At 49.7% G+C, this 18770-nt stretch overlaps 1 protein-coding gene across 1 annotated transcript in view; it reads left to right on the top strand.

Moving 5' to 3' along the window:
- The first annotated feature begins 3323 nt into the window (after positions 1 to 3323).
- The window catches only part of SCAMP4 (secretory carrier membrane protein 4), a 73039-nt gene continuing 57592 nt past the window's right edge, over positions 3324 to 18770 (top strand). Inside the window, exon 1 of the mRNA XM_088452981.1 lies at positions 3324 to 3400. The gene's annotated coding sequence lies outside the window, so the exon portion shown is untranslated. The remainder of the gene's footprint in view (positions 3401 to 18770) is intronic.

The raw sequence follows: 18770 nt of genomic DNA, 5'->3' as shown, positions 1-18770 counted from the left end.
CCGCAAGAACAGAAGGATGGTTGTTCCTATTGGAGAACGCACCACTTTCAAGGGTTATGAAGAAGACATGCCTGGAAAGGTGGTTCTGAAAGCTGTATAATCTTGGCTGTCGCAAAAGGAAAAGTGCGCTTCCCTAAGCTTGGAAAAGCGAAAGGGGGGGGGATATGTGGTGAGAGGGGTGGTCTCTCACCTGAATCGCCCACATTCTGGGGGGATCAGCTGCCTCCAAGGGAGAGGAAAACAAGATTGGCACATTGTGCACCTACAATAGAAGTTTGGAATTCCGGGTTTTTTGGGCTGCACAGCTCAAACTGGAAATATAGAATTCTGGGTTTTCCAGGTCGCCCAGAGCCAGCAGGAAGTCATCAGCACAAGAAGAGTTTAAAACTCTCACACACCTGTTGCTCATGACTCTTGATGCTGGACAAACCGGCCAGTCGTTAGGCTGGGGGTGGTGGTTAGCATTAGGGTGCCAGGACCTGGAGGCTCCAGGGGCTATGCTGGGAGAGCATGCTTAAATTGTGGCTGCAAGCCACTGCTGATTAGCACAAGGAGTGCTGAGACTTTTATGTTTGTTTGTTTAATTTATGTTATGTGCCTGTATGTGTGCAGGCCTAACCGTATGTTAAGGTGCAGTGTTTGCTGCTTGCTATTAAAAGGCCGCTGCTTTACCAAAATCTCCTGCCTGTCTGGAATCCTCATTTCTATACCCCGTGTTAATATATATATATATATACATATATATATATATATATTATCCCCCACCCCTTGCAAATCCAGAATTTGCTGCTGGGTTATATATACAATTCTTAGAAATCAGTATATATGTAGGCAGTATTTGCCGTTATACCTCTTATTGTTCCAGTTTTGATACCCAGAACCAGTTTGGCCTAGTCTAGCTCCAAAAAATTGTATGAAAAATACCTTTAGCCAGGGCCGGATTAAGAGACACATGGACCTAAGGCTGAAAGGTCTATTGTGAAAAGTGGAAGAGAGATGTGACAAGTCCTGTGTGGGTGTGGCTATGCCATTTCGGTGTGTACACCAACCTACACTATCAGCCCCAATTCACTTGCAGACTTTGATTCCGATTCAATTGTTTTGGGCGCCCAATGTAGCATTCAATTGTTTTGGGTGCCCATTAATTGTCACATCCACTTAGGCAGGGTTTAGCTGCGTATAGCACTAAACCCGTCTAAAGTCCTGGTTGGGGCACCCAAACAGCCAAACCATTGATTTTTCACACATGTCTGCTCATCTCCTCACGAGGGGGCGAGCAGAAAAGCAGGTGTCGGTGGCTGTTCGAGCTTGAATGGAGCAACAATTGAAATATTCCGTTGGGCGCCCAGCACTGACAGACACCAGCGCTAACAATTAAATCATCCCCTTTATGTTTCTCCTCTCCGGGAAAATCCCATAGAGGAGATGCAGCTAACCACTTTGGGTGCAGTGAAGGGCTCTTCATGTCATTTGACCCTGCCCCCATTGTGGCAAAATGCGGACCCACGATTTCCGGTATTATCTCCCAATTCTGCCTACTCCACTAGAAACAGGTGATCTGTCCACTTTTCCCGGAGGTCCGTGAACTACCCGAAAAATCAGGAGTCTCCCGCACCTTCCAGGAGAGTAGGTAAGTATGCCCCAATTGCTCCCTAGATATATAAAAGTAGAAGAATTGCATAATTCTGTGAGGAAAATAGAATTAACATTTTAATACTTATGATTTATTGCCAACCTTGGTGCCAACTACAATCATTGTGCTGTCGTAATTGAAGCCGTAGTCTCTTCCGCCTCATTGTTAATCTGGCCCTGCCTTTAGCTACAGTGCAGAATAAATTTTCCAAACAGCTTTTACACTGTACCTATTCAGAAATATGAAAATGGAACCAATTTCTAATGCTATGATCTCATCTAGATCTTATAGTCTCACTTTCACTGTTCCTGAACCTCTCATTAACTATGACGTAATGTCCTGGGCCAAAATATATTTTACATAAGATAAGTTTTATTTTAATGTTCCTTTTGAGTGCCTTCTTTTCTAAATACTATATATATGTACAGTGCTCAAACTGTGCCAGTATGAAACGGCACTTCACTGCGGCAACTGACTGGCGATGGGATTATTACTGTCCCATCTCCGGTCAACACGCTGCTAAAATTTGGCTCCGGCTGCGAGCCAATCACAGCTCGCGGGCCGTCAGATAATCAGGGGCAACCACGTAGCCGCCTCTAATTGGCTGGGCTGGAAGTCTGCGAGCTGTCATTGGCTCAAAGCCAGAGCCAAATTGAATATGCCGCCGAGGAGTGAGGGGAAGCAGGGTGCCTGGGCCCGCCGCGGTCACTGCCGGAGCAAAGTGCAGTACAGCCAGGTGTGGAATAGTTGTGTGCTGTGCTGTTACGTGGTGTGAGGTGTAGTATGCTGTGTGGTGTGCTGTGCTTTGAGGTTTGCTGTGAGGTGTGGTATATGTACTGCGAGGGGAGGAAGTGGGGATATGTAAATATCAGGGGAGCTAAGGATTTGGGCCTGCCTAGTAAATCCCCGATATTTCCATACCCCCACTTTAACATTTCCACATCAACCACTATGTTGTTGCATACCTCCCAACATAGTAGATCCTGGAAGAGGGACTACTCACACGCTGAAAAGGGGCTGTTGCCTAATTGGGAGGGTGTGTGGCCTTGCCGCACACCCGTTCCGTCGTCCTGGGTGTGTGCTCAGCAGTCCTAGAGATACTGGGTTGTCCCCAAAAACTCTCCCTGCACATTATACATGCTGCATCTACTGTACTTACCTGCTGCTCTGCTTACCCCAACACCGTGGGACACTGTGGCCCGCAGCTTGGACGGCGGGACAGTCCCAGAAAAACAGGACTGTCCTGCCCAAAGTGGGACAGTTGGAAGGTATGTCATGTTGTTATAAGTAAAGCAGTTTAACAAAAAAAATTTGAGTTTATACATTTTAAGCACGGTGTCCTACAATAATAATCTATTGACTTCTCCTAAGTGGTATGGACTGAAAAACTCCAGGCAGTTGGTCTAGTGCAGACTCAGAACAGCCCTGCTTTATTTATCCTCCACGAACAACAAAACACTTATTTGATTCTGCACTTATAATGACATCATAGCACAACCTCCCTGAGTACATCATTCTGCAGCAAGTAAATCATCTGCATCCTCCTCCCTGACAGTGTCACGTATCTAGGCAACCCCGGATGCTCCGGAGCCCAGCGCCTTACATGTCACGTAATGGCCGCCGCAGGGCTTGCCGGGACCTGTAGTTCTGTGTGCTGGGATCCCTGTTATGTCTGCTCTGCACTACAGATCCCACCATACATTGCCCGAAGGGCGGAGAAGAGTGGTCCTGCTGCTTGCTTGGGCTGTGCTGGAACTTGAGAAATCGGTGAGCTCAGCAATTATAGAAATGTTAATGACCATGGCACAGAAACGCTTTGCATTTCCGAAGTAGTGTACAAAGTGTGCAGTGTCATATTATTTTTTACCGTTGTCTCATTTACGATTAACCATTCACTTACATAGATATAAACGTACAGGGGCAGCGCAGCGATGGCGCTTCATGGGTAGATGATAATCGCCATATCCCTATTTACAATGGTTTAGGGAACATGCCAGATGTGTTTTACTTTACATCCGAGCACGTCCCTGGATACAGGCATGCAAGGTCCACATAGTGCTTAACTCCCACATGAGAAAATGCACATTGCTGAGACATCAGTCAGTCAGTGTTACTTGCTTCATGCAGGAGCTCAGCACTGGAGTTAACAACTTACTTCATGCCTCGTCTTAATCATTCATATACAACTGTCCTTTTACACCAGCTCATCAATTAGGTTTACGTTAGCCTAGCCAGGAGGCTAGTGCCAAATTCTTGAAGATATATATTCCTCCTGGTTAAATCAGGTAGTTTCTATTATTATTACTATTATGATCAGTGCTATATTTCAGCAGGAACCCAGTACCTGAACACACACATATATATATATATATATATATATATATATATATATATATATAATTTGTTTTCCTATAGCTCGAACACCAGTATCGCCACCCACAGTTACTGAACCTATTTTACCAGTGATGCTGTTTGGCATAAGGAAGGAAGTGGGGAGGTATTTATTTTTTACATTTTGATCAATTCAATGACATGCCTGGTGGATGCCAGTGTGCACGCGTGCATCAACACTCAGTGGGCTGAAGGTGAGGAAAGTGGCTTGTTTTAGGCAGTGTGTTACTGTATTAACAATGGTATAACCCAGTGGTTTCCAAACCTTTTTGAACCACTGCGCCCTAGAGTACCCTCATTGTTTTCACGGCACCACTAAGCCAAAAATTTGTTATTGAGAAATTCAGGAAAAAAATGTAAAGTGATGCAAATTGTGCTTACCTGTCATCCTTCTGTTCAGTTATGTGGTGGACATGTTTGTGCTTCTGGTTGTCCACATATTTACATAATTTGATTTGGTGCTGGACCACCAATCTGGGAACCAATGGTATAACGAGAGGGGGATATTTTTTTTTGTTTATTTAAATTCTGTGGGCATGTGCGTAAGACGTGCACGTTAGGCACAGCATGCACGCGTGTGTAAACATGTACTTTCTATCAGCGGTTAGTTTTATTATATGGATGTAATACTGAAAGCATTAAAAAAAAACAATAAGTTGGGAATAATAATAATAAATTATTATTAATAAGATGTTTGCTTCTATAATATTAAATGAACTCTGTCAGATCCATCTATGTATGTGCATGGTAAAATCCGTCATGATGCAGCAAACCAAAGATTAAGCCAGTTTAAGAGGAGTATAATTTGTATTTTGCTCCTAATAATTGTATGACGTAATAAATTCCCCTTCACAGGTTAACAGTTCAACTACAATTTAGTTAAGATCACAAAATGTAAATTATGGCCCATCTCCATTTAGATTTATTAATGAATACAACATTTTACGGGCTAATTACAAACTTTCATTACCAATTTAAGTACAGGTTGAGTCTCCATTATCCAAATATTCCAAAATACGGAATATGCCTAAATACGGAATTATTTTGGCATGACTGAGATAATGAAACCTTTGATTTTTGATGGTTCAATGTACATAAACTTTGTCTAAGGCACAAATTATTTAAAATATTGTATAAAATCACCTTCAGGCTGCGTGTATAAGGTGTAGGGGTGTGCATCGGACACTTTTCGTGTTTTGGATCTGGATCTTCGTGTTTTAGATCTGGATTGGTTTTGCTAAAACCACATTTCCGTGTTTTGGGTTCTAGGTTTTTGTGTTTTGGATCTGTATTTTTTTGAAAAAAAAGCATAAAAACAGCTAAAATCACAGAATTTGTGGGTTTTTTGCTCCTATGCTATTATTAACCTCAATAACATTAATTTCCACTCATTTCCAGTCTATTCTGAACACCTCACAATATTGTTTTTATGTCCAAAAGGTTGCACCGAGGTAGCTGGATGACTATGCTAAGCGCCACGAGTGGGCGGCACAAACACGTGGCCCATCTAGGAGTGACACTGCAGTGGCAGACAGGATGGCTGTTTGAAAAACTAGGCCCCAAACAGTACATAATGCAAAGAAAAAAAGAGGTGCAAGATGGAATTGTCCTTGGGCCCTCCCACCCACCCTTATGTTGTATAAACAGGACATGCACACTTTAACAAACCAATCATTTCAGCGCCAGGGTCTGCCACACGACTGTGGCTGAAATGATTGGTTCGTTTGGGCCCCCACAAAACAAGCTGGCAATTAATCTGTCCCTGCACAAACTTGCTCTACCGAGGCAAGATGTCGTCCTCATCCACCGATTCCTCACCCTCTTCAGTGTTGTGTACATCCTCATCCTCACAGAGTATTAATTCGTCCCCGCTGGAATCCACCACCACAGGTCCCTATGTACGTTCTGGAGGCTGGTCTCCCTGGAAGAGTTGATAATTCATTTTGATGAACATCATCTTCTCCACATTTTGTGGAAGCAACCTCCTACGCCTTTCGCTGACAAGGTTCCCAGCTGCACTAAACACTCTTTCGGAGTACACACTGGAGGGGGGGCAACTCAGGTAAAATAGAGCCAGTTTGTACAGGGGCCTCCAAATTGCCTCTTTTTCCTGCCAGTACAGGTATGAACTGTCTGACATGCCTACTTGGATGCTGTCACCGATGTAATCCTCCACCATTCTGTCATATGCAGTGACAGTAGACATGTCAGAAATTGTTGCCAGGTCCTTCAGTCTGGACCAGCTGTCCAAACTTGGTCCTGCCTGCTCTGCGTCACCGCCAGCGTGTTGCTTAGGATACCTAAGTTGTTTCCTGGCACCCCCAGTTGCGGGAGAAAATGAAGAAGGAGCTGTTGACGTGTTACGTTCCGCTTCAGCTGACAGTGTTTTCACCAGCAGGTATTTGCACCTCTACAGGCTTGTGTTGGCCGGAAAGAGAGACAGCACATAGGCTTTAAACCTAGGATCGAGCACGGTGGCCAAAATGTAGTGGTCTGATTTCAACAGATTGACAATCCTGGCAAAGCGAATGAAGGGCTTCATCCACAAGTCCCACCTGCCGAGCGGAATCGCTCCGTCTTAGCGCCTCCTTCACTTTCTCCAGCTGCTTCTGCAAAAGCCAGATGAGGGGAATGACTCAAGCTGGCAGTGTCTGAACTGACTTCACGTGTGGCAAGTTCGAAGTGCTGGAGAACCTTGCACAACACGGAAATCATTCTCCACTTCGCTTGAGTCAGGTGCATACCCCCTCCTTTGCCTATGTCATAGGTGGATGTATAGGCTTGAATGGCCTTTTGCTGCTCCTCCATCCTCTGAAGCATATAGAGGGTTGAGTTCCAACGCGTCACAACCTCTTGCTTCAGGTGATGGCAGGGCAGGTTCAAGAGTGTTTGCTGGCGCTCCAGTCTTCGGCACGCAGTCGCTGAATGGCGAAAGTGGGCAGAAGTTTTTCGGGCCACCCAAAGCGTCTCCTGCACGCCCCTGTCGTTTTTCAGAAAATTCTGCACCACCAAATTTATTGTGTGAGCAAAACATAGGACGTGCTGGAATTTGCCCAGATGTAATGCCCGCACAATATTGGTGGCTTTTTCAGATATCACAAATCCCCAGGAGAGTCTAAGTGGGGTAAGCCACTGGGCGATGATTTCCCTCAGTTTCTCTAAGAGGTTGTTGGCAGTGTGCCTCTTACTGAAACCGGTGATACACACCAGTGATGCCTGCCTTGGAACGAGCTGGCGTTTCTGAGATGCTGCTGGTGACGCTGCTGTTGTTGCTGCATAAGGTGATACATCTACCCAGTGGGCTGTCACAGTCATATAGTCCTTAGTCTGCCCTGTTCCACTTGTCCGTGTTTAAGTGGACATTGGGTACAACCGCATTTTTTAGGGCACTGAGGACACTTTTTCTGACGTTTCTGTACAGTCTCGGTATCGCCTGCCTAGTGAAGTGGAATCTAGACGGGATTTGGTACCGGGGACACACTACCTCCATCAATTGTCTAAATCCCACTGCACTAATGGCGGATACCGAACGCACGTCTAACACCAACATAGCAGTTAAGGCCTCAGTTATCCGTTTTGCTTCAGGATGACTGCTGTCGTACTTCATCCTCCTCGCTAAGTATTGTTGGAGGGTCAATTGTTTAGTAAAAGTAGTGGTGTTCCTACTTCCTCTCTGGGATGATGAACGACTCCCAGCAGCAGCAGCGGTAGCAGTAGGCGTAGCAATGCAGGATCCTCCGGGGGAATCCCGGATAGGAGAGTCAGTCATGCCAGTGACATGGCCTGCAGGACTACTTCCGATCCTGACTAAGGAGGAAATTGACGAGGAGGGAGTTGACGGTGTGGTTTGCAGGTGCTTGGATACAACAGGGCAAAGGGATTTAGGTGTCCCTGGACTGCTTACGGTCTTAGCCAAAGTTTCTGAACTTGACAGTAACTTTTTATGAATGCGCTGCAGGTGACGTATAAGGGAGGATGTTCCTAGGTGGTTAACGTCCCTACCCCTACTTATTTCACCTTTACATATGGTACATATGGCAAGACAGTTGTTGTCCGGATTTGGATAGAAATATTGCCAGAGGTGGAATGTTTGGTCTTCTGCCCAGGCATGACCGTGATGGGCTTTTTGATCCCACGGACAACAACTGTCTCCCCCGGAGCCTGATTTAAACAAACCACATCACCATGAGAATCCTGCTCGCCAGCTACACCAGTTTCTACTTCAGGGTCCATAGGGTATCCACAGGATACCTTGGGGTATAGGTGTGACGTCAGTCGCAGGGCACCAAAGAGTTAAGCTTTCAGCCTCCCAGGATGCACTAGGTCCCCCTCCTATACCCCGCCCCCGAGCCAAGGCACCTCAGTTTAGTTTGGTGCCCGGCCGGAGTCGGGTGCACCTGTTGGAGTGGGGGCTAGAAGAGCCCCTGAAGCTTATTCTTCATGCAGCTGTGGCTGCACAACTGGATGAACAGCATGGACAGTCAGTCCTGACGTCCATGCTGTCTTCCCTACACCCCGCCGGTACCAGAACGCCGGTACTGATCCGGGGATGCTGGTGGGCGTCTGGGGTCACAGCTAGCGGTGACCCCAGATGCTCCGGACCATGGCCGGATTCAAGGGGGACAGAGGTAAGCAGCGGGGTCCCGCGGTGGGTCCCCGCTGATCACATGGTCCTAAGTCCCCAGGCAGGGGGCTCCCTGGGGACTGGCTGCAGCGTGGAGCCAGGCGACCAACCTGCGCTTCCACTACCCCCTGGGACAGCGGACCGCAGCAGAGCGGTAGCGCTGCGGCGTCCCAGGGGTTAAATGCATGCCAGGGGAGCGCGCCTTCCCTGTCTCACAGCCGGCGCCTCCCCCGCTGCACACAGCCCTCTCTGCATGCTGCCGACTGGTCCTGTGGCAGCGCTCCTCCCCCAGGCCAGCCTCCTCTCTGCTCCTCGGCGGCCATCTTCTCCAGAACGCATGGTGAACGCTGCTGGAAGCGCTGGAAGGAAGCATCGTGGTCTGGGTCCCCCCGCATACCTCTCCTCCGCTGTGGTCAGGTCTGTGTATGCAGCGCTGTGTCCTACCAGGCCCTGTGTCTGTGTAGTTGAGTGATCAGCGCTGTTAGTGCAGGAATTGTTATTTTTCTGCATTGTATGTGACTGTGCTAGCGCTGCTGCCTGTAATCTTTTCTCTCTAAACTGTCAGCTTTATTACTGTCCCTGTTCTTTCTGCTAAAGCCCTTGCGGTGCGGTGCTGCAGGGTGGTCTCTCGCCTATTTAATACTTAATTGGTGAGAGAGGTCACATACGTGGTGCCATCATGTCTGAAAGTGATTTTCCCCTCCGGCTACAGTGTACCACGTGCAAAGTACCGTTAGCGGAGGGGGAGGGTAGCGCGGAGGGCCTTTGCCGGCAGTGTTTGTCCATGGCGCGGCCTATTACGGTTACAGCACCGGTACAGGAGCCGCCCTGGGCTTGTTTCGCTCAGGTGTTAACAGCTTTAGTGGGCCAGTTAGCTCCGCAGCCCGCGTTTACTCCGATGGGTTTGTCCCAGCAGTCTGTGGTGTCGTCACCCATGCAGGGGTTCCCACGACAATTGGTGGTACCCCACAGTCTCCCTATTTCCCCGCTCCCGGGTTCTCAGGAGCCAGCGTGGGTTAACTCCCTGACGAGTTCTGTACAGCACTTGTCGGATGTGTTGCAAGGGGAGTCTGTGATGCGGTCTCATAAAAGGCCGGTGGCGTCTCTGTCCGCTCCTTATGAGGATGACGAAGGGACGTCTGATGATGGGGAGATTCTAGATCCTTACGATCAGGAACCTCTCCATACTAAGGACGCTGATGCTAAGTCCAAAGTATATATTCCTGGACTTATTCGGGCGGTCCGCACAGCCTTGGTGATTGAGGACGAAGTTCCCCCAGCGGCTAAATCTAAGTATGCCTTTTTCAAAGATGTGAAGGGCGATGCCACAGTCTTTCCTCTTTCGGGTCAGTTGGTGGACCATTTAGAGGAGGCGTGGAAACAACCTGGCAAAAGATACCAGCCGCAGAGACGCCTGGCGGTGGCTTATCCGTTCGCGGATAATTATTTTGCGAAGTGGGAATCCCCTCCACAGGTGGATTCTCACGTGACCCGTCTTGTCCGTAGTGCCACATTGCCGATGCCATCCATGTCCTCCCTTAAGGATGCTACGGACCGCAAGGTAGAAATCTGCCTGAAGTCCGCTTATTCCCTTGCAGGGGGGGCAGCACGGCCGGCTATGGCCATTTGCTGGGTTGCCAGAGCGATGGAGCGCTGGGCGGATTCATTAGAGGCTTCTTTTGAATCCGACTGTCCGGCCGATCAGGCGGAGTTGATTGGCAATCTCCGTGATTCGGCCACCTACATCAACGAGGTGGCTCTAGACATTAGTACTCTGGTGTCTAGAATTTCTTCAGCAGCGGTAGCTGCTCGTCGCACCTTGTGGCTGCGATCCTGGAAGGCGGACGCAGATTCCAAGAAAGGTCTGGAAGCGTTGCCGTTTACCGGAGAAGTTCTCTTCGGTCCGGATCTGGATAAGATTGTGGCCACGCTGGCGGCAGCCAAATCTGCCTGTCTCCCGTCGGCCGCTGCTCCTTCTGGTTCGGGACCATCGTCCTTTCGGTCATCTAGGGCCCAGGGCAGGCCCAAACCACAGTCGTTTCCTCGACAGGCTGGCCCTAAGAAATCGGTCAAGCCCCGGAAGCAGGCATGGAGTACCAGACGTCCGGCCCCCAAGCCAGATGGCAAGCCTGCGGCCTGACGGTCTGGGCCTCCCTTTGGGGGATCCCAGGGTGGGAGGCCGCCTGCTACAGTTCGCCCAGTGTTGGTCGACTACTACGACAGACACTTGGGTTCTGGAGGTGGTTTCCCACGGATACGCCCTCTCCTTCCGGCACAGACCCCCGGCTCGCTTCTTCACCACGGGTCTCCCATCAGACCGGAACAAGGCTACGGAGCTGCGGAAGGTATTGCACACTATGCTCCAGGCTGGAGTTATAGTGGCGGTTCCATTCTCCCAGAGGGGCCAGGGTTTCTATTCAAATCTATTTTTGGTACAGAAACCCAATGGGTCATATCGTCCGATTCTCAACCTCAAAGCACTCAACAAGTCTTTGCGGGTCCCGAAGTTTCGGATGGAGACCCTACGGTCCATCATTCTGGCGCTGGAACCTGGGGACTACTTGGTGTCATTGGACATACAGGACGCTTACCTGCATGTCCCTATTCTTTGGCGCCATCAACAGTTCCTCAGGTTTGCAATCAGCAGCGACCACTTCCAGTTTCGGGCGTTACCTTTTGGCCTGGCAACAGCACCACGTGTTTTCACCAAGGTGATGGCGGTCATGGCGGCTTCTCTGCGGCTGCAGGGAGTCCGCATGTTGCCGTATTTGGACGACCTGTTATTGGTGGCAGGATCTCCAGAGCTCCTGTTACGCCACTTGGACCTGACCATTGCACTGCTGCAACGGCACGGCTGGCTAATCAACTGGCAGAAGTCCACTCTAATCCCGTCTCGGAGGATTCTGCATCTTGGAGCCTTATTGGACTCGGGACAGCAAAGGATCTTCGTGACGGAGGACAAGATCTCTGCTTTACAGTCAAGGGTGCGCAGTTGTCTGCACAGCAGCCGGGTGTCCTTACACTCGGCGATGAGGTTACTGGGCTCCATGGTGTCGGTGTTCGACATGGTGGAATACGCCCAGTTTCACTCCAGACCTCTGCAGCACCTGATCCTGTCCAAGTGGAACGGGCTGACTCAGTCTCTGAAGTCCCAGACGATTGTGCTCACCCAGGAGGTTCGCCTGTCCCTTACGTGGTGGTTACAGACGACCCACCTCAACAAGGGACGTCCGTTCTGGGTTCCAAATTGGGTCCTGTTGACAACGGACGCCAGTCTTCGGGGCTGGGGAGCAGTTTCGGGTCCACACTTGTTCCAGGGCAGGTGGACGCCGACAGAAGCGGAGCTTCCAATAAATATCTTGGAACTCCGTGCGGTCTTCAATGCTCTCCAGCAGGCACAGCGGTTTCTCCAGGGTCGCCCGGTGCAGGTCCAGTCGGACAACGCTACCACCGTGGCCTACATAAACAGGCAAGGAGGAACTCGCAGTCGGGCGGCTCTCGTAGAGGTCTCTCGGATCCTGGTTTGGGCGGAGCGCAATCTTCCGGCCATATCAGCGGTTTTCATCCCGGGAGTGCTCAATTGGGAGGCGGACTTTCTAAGTCGCCAGGACGTTCATCCGGGGGAATGGTCCCTGCACCCGGACGTTTTTCAACTACTGGTGGACAGGTGGGGTCTTCCAGAAATCGACCTCATGGCGTCCCGGCACAACAACAAGTTGCCGGTGTACGGGTCTCGCACAAGAGACGAAGGGGCGTCTCTGGTGGATGCTCTGTCCGTCCGGTGGACGTTCCGGTTCGCATACCTGTTCCCTCCGGTCTCCCTTCTTCCACGGGTAATCCGGAAATTCAAACAGGAAGGAGGGACGCTCCTGTTGATAGCTCCCGCGTGGCCCAGACGGCACTGGTTCTCAGACCTTCAGGGTCTGTCCGTGGACATTCCTCTGCGGTTGCCGCTACGACCGGACCTTCTGTCTCAGGGTCCTTGCCTTCACCCGGACCTAACTCGGCTGTCTTTGACGGCGTGGCTGTTGAGACGGCCATGCTGAGGTCCCGGGGGTTTTCCAGTTCTGTGGTGCGTACCATGTTACGAGCTCGGAAACCGTCTTCCGCGAGGATATACCATCGCGTGTGGCATACGTTCTTCCAGTGGTGTCGACCGAGAGGTTATGCACCGCGGGAGTTTCGTCTGTCTCGGATTCTCGCCTTCCTGCAAGCGGGACTAGATCATGGGCTTCGCCTTGCTTCTTTGAAGGTACAGGTTTCGGCCCTATCTGTCTGGTTTCACCGTAGGATTGCTACAATCCCGGATGTGCGCACCTTTATGCAGGGTGTTCTCCGCATTCAGCCGCCCTTTGTTCCACCTGTGGCGCCTTGGGATTTGGCTGTGGTCCTGAGGGCTCTCCAAGGACCGCCGTTTGAACCACTGGGCTCAGTGGATCTTAAATGGCTAACAGCTAAGACTGTTTTCCTTCTGGCCATTGCTTCGGCCAGACGTGTTTCTGAGTTAGGGGCTCTTTCTTGTAGACCCCCTTTCTTGGTTTTTTATGGGAACAGGGCAGTGCTCCGCACTCGGCCCGAGTTTCTTCCCAAAGTTGTTTCCCAGTTTCATATTAACGAGGAAATAGTTGTTCCGGCCTTTAACTCACCGGGTCTTTCCGTGGGTGAGGCCTCTTTGGATGTTGTGCGGGCCTTAAGGACTTATGTTGACCGCACTTCTTCGTTTAGGAAGTCGGACGCTTTGTTTGTCCTCTTTGGCTTCCGTAAAAAGGGTTGGCCTGCTTCAAAGCAAACTTTGGCAGCCTGGATCCGTATGGCTATTTCTGAAGCTTATCTTCATGAAGGCCTACCGGTCCCTCCTTCTCTGAAGGCTCATTCCACTAGGTCTGTGGGTCCTTCGTGGGCAGCTCGACGTGGTGCCTCGGCAGTTCAGATCTGCAAGGCTGCTACGTGGTCTTCTGTCCATACCTTCGTGAGGTATTACAGGTTTGACACCTTCGCCTCTCAGGATGCTTCCTTCGGGCGGCGGATTCTCCTTTCTGCACAGGAGCGTCCCCACCCTTAAAGGATACTGCTTTGGGACATCCCCAAGGTATCCTGTGGATACCCTATGGACCCTGAAGTAGAAAATATGAGATATGGTAAGAACTTACCCTTGTTATCTCTATTTCTACGAAGTCCATAGGGTTCCACAGGACTCCCGCCCTGTCGCACCTGTGCTGCAGATGGGCTTTGCTCTGGTCACCGGTTTTCCGTCTCCCTCTGGTGAGAATGTGATTCTTGTATGTGTCCAGATCTTTGTTCTCTCTCTTCCTTCTCCTCCTCCGGCCTATGGCTTGGTAACTAACTGAGGTGCCTTGGCTCGGGGGCGGGGTATAGGAGGGGGACCTAGTGCATCCTGGGAGGCTGAAAGCTTAACTCCTTGGTGCCATGCGACTGACGTCACACCTATACCCCAAGGTATCCTGTGGAACCCTATGGACTTCGTAGAAATAGAGATAACAAGGGTAAGTTCTTACCATATCTCATATTATCCTCATCCTGTTGTACTTCAACAGTGACATCTTCAATTTGCATATAAGCAAGTGGACTGTGGGTGCTCCTTCCAGCACTTGCAGAGGGCGTGCCAATGGTGGAAAGAGCCACCTCTTCCTGTCCAGTGTTGGGAAGGTCAGGCATCGCAACCGCCACCACACTTGGACTCTCCTTGGGGATTTGTGATATCTTCTTAGAACGCACAGTTCTTCGCTGTGCTTTGCCTGCTTAACCCGTTTGATTTTTGTAGCGGGAGGAGGGCTTCCATCGTCATGTGAAGCTGAACCACTAGTCATGAACATAGGGAAAGACCTTAGCCGTTCCTTGCCACTCCGTATCGTAAATGGCATATTGGCAAGTTTACGTTTCTCCTCAGATGATTTAAATGTTTTTTTTTAAGGTAATTTTCCTGAACTTTGTCATTTGGGATTTTATATGCCCTCTACTATGACATTGGGCATCGACCTTGGCAGACGACGTTGATGGCATTTTATCGTCTATGTCATGACTAGTGGCAGCAGCTTCAGCATAAGGAGGAAGTGGTTCTTGATCTTTCCCTATTTTATTTTTATCAGACAAAGGCCCTCATTCAGAGCCGTACGCTCTGAGCAGAGCGCACGCTCTGCATGAGGGCCGGGCTCCTTTTTCATGGAGCGTCCTCCTGGACGCTCGTATAGCTGTGGGTCACCACCCACAGGCTATACGAGCGTGCATTTTGATGGCCGCGATGGTCGTGACCATCGCGACCATCGAAATTGCGAGCCGGAGCCTGCGGTTGAGGTTTTCAACCGCAAGCTCCGGAGTGATTTTGGCTCTATCAGAGCCAAAATCACTCCCACTGACATCACTAGTGATGTCAGTGGGCCGGCTTCTGACGGGAGGCGTTCCCGTTGGAACGCCCCCGTCAGGGAGGCACGCCCCCGGCACGCCCACCAAAGGGGGCGTGCTGTCAATCAACATTGACAGCACGCCCCCTTTGATCGGACACAACGAGCGAAGGAAAGTCCTTCGCTCGTCGTGTCTGGCGCATGCGCACGACGGAGCTCCCTCCGTCGTGCGCATGCTCAGTGCAGACCATCGACCCACTTGCGAGCGTACAGCCGCTCGCGAGTGGGTCTGAATCAGGCCCAAAGTTTTGTCCTCCATTTATGTTATATTGATATATACGTGCGGCTAAGGCGCACACAAACACAGAAAAGAAGAATTTTTCTTTTTTTTTGGAGTGCACTTTGGGGGTTACACCACCCTTTAAGTGATGGGCCAGCCGGCCCTTTACTTATGACACAGATGCATGCTTGGCGCTTCTCCTTTGTTGATGCACGTGCAGCTACAGTGCACACAATTAACAAACACAGAAATAAATGTTTTTTTTGCACTGGGGTGGAGCATCCCTGATGGACAGATCACCCCCTGGACAACACTACAGCACCCCTTTAGGACTACAGCCTTTATGGAACACTGCACAACACAGCCCAGCCAGCCCCTATAGACTTTTGGAGTGGACACAGCCCCTATGGACAACTGACTGCACAACACAGCCCAGCCAGCCCCTATGGACAACAGCAGCACAACACAGCCCAGCCAGCCCCTATGGACTTTGGAGGAGTGGACAAAGGACCTCATTCAGAGCCGGACGCTATTTGCGCTCGCTCGTTCAGAAAAAGGGGCTGGCTATTTAAATTGAGCGCTCGCTCTTTGCGGTCTGTTGAAGCCTCTATGTCTGAGCGAGCGTCTGAAACGTGCTCGCTATTTTGTAAAGACGCCCCTTGGCCGCTCGCATCATACGTCATCTCCGCTATTTATTAGATTAATCGAGTACATCGAAAGGCGTATGAACTGCTCGCAATTCTTGTGGTAGGATTTTCAGGCTAAAAGACAACCAAGTGACGTGGTCGATGACGCTGCTTTGTTAATTATGCACACCCTTAAAACGCCCGTCATGACCGTTTGGCACGCCTGCGTTCGGATCTCCACTCCCCGTTTTCAAGCACCTTCCCCTGTTACCACCCACAAACGCCTCATTCTGTCACTCATATTACCAGCCCCTCGCTATTTTGCGAGCACACGATTTCCGACCGCACTGACTGGTTGGCGCATGCGCATTACGACTGACTGGTTGGCGCATGCGCATTACGACCCATACGCATGCGCAGATGTGCGAACATCGCTCGGAGCGAGCGGCCGCTTACGAGCGGCTCTGAATCAGGCCCACAGCCCCTATGGACAACAGCAGCACAAAAGTGAGAAATGGCGCAGACGCGGGGACCTTTTATGGAATCCAAAACCCGCAAGATCCGGAAGGTGGGATGATGACGTTTTGCCTCGATTTTAGTTTCGAGTCAGGTGGGTAAACCCGAGCCGGACATGGGGGGTTTGGATTTCAGAAATCTGAACCTGCTCATCCCTAATAAGGTGTTTATGAAACATAAATGAATTTCATGTATATACACAAACTTTGCTTGAGCCACAAAATTATTGAAAATATTGTATAAAATTACCTGCAGGATATGTTTATATAACACATAAATGCTTCCTGTGTGTATATTTGGGTCCCATTCCCAAGATATTTCATTATGATATGCAAATATTCCATAATACAGACTATTCCGTTATCCAAAATACCCCTGGTCCCAAGCATTTTGGATATGGGAGACTCATCTTGTATAGTCATGGCCTATCAGGGTTTCTGATGTGAACAATCATTGTAGTTGGGAAGAAAAACCTCTATAGCAGTGGTTCTCAATTCCAATGCTCACGTACCCTCAACAGGCCATGTTTTGTGGATTTCTTTATTCATGCACAGGTGAGTTAATCTAATTTGCTGGGTCGGTAATTATCCCACCTGCTTCCACAGACAGAAATCTCCAAAATATGACCTTTTGGGATGCTTTAGATGTGTGGTAGAGAACCACTGATTTATAGTGAATGTCTTGAAAACCTGAACATTAAGGTCACCGCTTCTATTACTGTTAAATCAAACTCTATTGTTAATTTAAGAGTTTTTAAAATTTCCACCAATATTCTACTGGTATTGCACTTAAGCGAAACGGTTGCCTTTATTTTCCGTAATAAGTTATTTTATCTCCTTATTGTGAAAGAAAAATTCTACCTAAAAAATACTTTAGCTAAGCTTTCAACTAGCGACTAACTTTGTGGAACTCGGGGGCCAATTCAGAACCGGACGCTAAGCCACGATTGCTCGCTATGGGCAATTGTCGTCAGTCTGCGTGTGCGTCGCAGTGCGCGTATGCGCAAGCCAGTCACTGCGATCGGGGATTGTACGCTACTTTGAGTGACAGTGCCATTTGTGGGTGGTAAAAGGGGAAGGTGCTTGTGAACGGGGGAGTAGTGGTGCGAACGCAGTAGTGTCTGGGCGTCAAAACAGTGTTTAATTGGCATCCATAATTAGCATGGAAGCGTCATTGTACACGTCACTTGGTTGTATTTCAACCTGCAGTGATCTCAGTGCTTGCGGCATGGTAGGGTCTACCTCAAGCGCTGCGTACTGCTCCGATGGCTCTCGATGTTACTGATTAATCAGACACTTCCTTGAGATGACGTGTACTAAGAGAGAAAATTGTGCATCTTTACACCAGCGTGCGCTCACTCTGCCGTCGCTCTCTAAGACATAGAGGGCGTCCTTACGCCAGACAGTGCGATCGCTGAATTTGCATGCCCGGCCCCTTTTGGATGCGAGCGATCGTGGCTTAGCGTCCGGGTCAGATAGGCTAACTATCTGGGATCAATTGTCCAGTCAGTGGTATGTTATACATCTTTTAAACCAAAGTTATGTGTCTGACCCGGTGTTGGAACAGGGTTCCAAACCGGATAAGACCCGGAACTTACCCCTTTCATACTGCGGCGCTGACCCAGGATATTCCCCAGTCGGCGCTGTTCACACTGGAGCCAGGTCTGCAGTAACCCGTCTCTTCCGGCGTTTACACTGCAGGGTGCCATGGGAACGACATGTGACCAACCCTGCTGTTTTCTGCCCTTAGCGCCGGGAAAACAGCATCGCGCAGGGAAATTTAGTCGGAGAATGCCCGTTCTCGCACCTAAACACCCTGTTTAAGGCGCGAGAATGAGCCTTCCCCGACCTAAAATCACGATGGATTGAATAGCTCCGGGAGCTCATTCATTCCCGGCGGTATTCACTTCACGTTTAATTGAATCGTGCCCATTGTTTGCATTTGAATTGTTCTTGGGGAGGCATTTAGTCCTTCTTTACTTATAGGTCCCTGGCAAGGAATCCCCGCAGGGACATCATAACTGTTTTTATCGTTTGGAGTATACCATAAATTGTTTGCGTTGCCAAAAGTTCCTTTGCAGGCATACGCAAAGTAATGTCATACACTTCATTCACAGTCCAAGTTTCCAATAGAAATATGAAGTCCTTCTACCAGGGACGGACATCAGTTTAGCTCTGACAGTCCGCCCTGTGCATGCGCCTTAGGTGCGCTCGCTTGCGAAGGGGCATGGTTGTTTCAAGGGGACGTGCTGTGAGTCACAGGGGCCTGGCCTCGCGACATGCCCCTCTCTTCCTGGCAGAGCACAGCGTACCTGCCCATCACTGCCACCCCCCGTTCCGTT

Source organism: Taudactylus pleione, unplaced genomic scaffold (genome assembly GCF_031769625.1).
Source record: "Taudactylus pleione unplaced genomic scaffold, aTauple2 ptg000560l, whole genome shotgun sequence".
NCBI classification, from domain to species: Eukaryota; Metazoa; Chordata; class Amphibia; order Anura; family Myobatrachidae; genus Taudactylus; species Taudactylus pleione.
Note: the sequence above shows the minus strand (reverse complement) of the source record. Positions and strands in the feature narration are given on the sequence as shown.